Here is a 1,492-nt window from a genome sequence, read left to right on the forward strand (position 1 = left end):
CGAAGGGCTCCCAGAGTAGGCACCTACAGCCACAGCCACCTGTAGTTCTCCCACGGACCTTCAGGCGGCGGTATTGGCCCGCAAAAAGGCACACGGGGGGCCGAATGAGAAGGGGGACCTGGCCCCAGAGGAGCCCAGGGAAAGGATTCCCGAAAAGTGACGGTTGTCTCCGGCAGGGCCAGGGTACAAGTCCGTGAGGGGACACTGAGGCACAGCGAGCCTGCCCAGGAATCTGGCGCCTCTTTTTCCTTGCCTTTCAGCAGAGTTCCTACCGACCCACTGGAGAGGAGGGCTAGGGTCCGACTCGTCTTCGCCCATCTATAGTGCCTTGCTTGGGGAGTGGGCTGGGGAGACGGAGCGAGTCAGATACACTCCCCGTCGGAGCTGGAAGGCAGCTTAGAGACAATCGTCACATCACACAAGGGGAAACTGAGGCTCAGAGCCCGGGATTTCGAATCACAGCATAACAGACCTGGTTGGGTCTTAGGGACACTCCGGCGCAGGGCTCCCCCCCCCCCCGCCTTTGGAGGCCATGGCTCTTTCGGAAAGTTTGGAGAAGAATGGATAACGGCCCCCTTGTAAATCTAAATTCCCAGTGGAAGGGAAGGGCTGAACTTCTTCAGCTCGTGGGGAGTGAACCTAAAGGTGACATTTCCCTTCATCCAAATTCACGGCCGCCCTGACTTGTATCCAGGGGCTAGTCCAGCCCCGTCCCTTCACAGAGGGGAAACTGAGGCCTGGAACCGGGGAGAGAACGTGGGAGCCCAGGCTGACGTCCTGAATGGGTCCCCAGAAATCATTTCTAGTCTTAACTCCTTCGTTTGACAGTAGAGGAAACTCAGGGCCCGCGAGAGGAACGGGGACTTGCCTAAGGCCACACAACGAGTAGGTGCCTGAACGCTGGGGTCAGTGGAGACGTTCACTGGCTTAGAAATGAGCTGGAAGCCCCATGGGCGCCGTGCCCCCTCCCCTCCCCCACCCCCCACCCCCGGCTCTAAGCCTCAGGAGCAGAGAAGCCAGGGCCCGACGGGAGGGCACAGCCCCCCACCCCCGCGGGGGTCGCCGTACTGGCTGAGAGCGGTGCCCGGAGACGCCCGATGGGCTGGAGCAGTGCCCACGCGGGCATAGGTGCTCTCTCCAACCTGCTGGCACGGGCGGCGACGCGGCGCCCTTAAGAGCCGGCCTCCTTCCCCGCCTCCTCCCCGCTCCAGGGGCGTGGCTCAGGGCGAGGACCCCGGCGCCGAAGCTCGCCATTGGCCAAGAGGGCCGGGGCTGCCCCTGAGTCCGCCTGAGCGGGAGAGTAGCCGGCCGGGCCCGTAGCGAGCGGAGTCTGTGCGCGCTGGGTCGCCGTGGCAGACGCGTGGACCGCTCGCCGCTCGCCGCTCTCCGCTCCGCGCCCCGCGCCCCGCGCCTCACGCCCCGCTCCTCGCCCTGCGCCGCCCCGTCCCGGGCCCTCCCCGCCGCCCCCCGAGCGAGCGAGCGAGCTGATGGG

The sequence above is a fragment of the Vombatus ursinus genome, unplaced genomic scaffold (assembly GCF_900497805.2).
Source record: "Vombatus ursinus unplaced genomic scaffold, bare-nosed wombat genome assembly UNPS02014819.1, whole genome shotgun sequence".
Lineage (NCBI taxonomy): Eukaryota > Metazoa > Chordata > Mammalia > Diprotodontia > Vombatidae > Vombatus > Vombatus ursinus.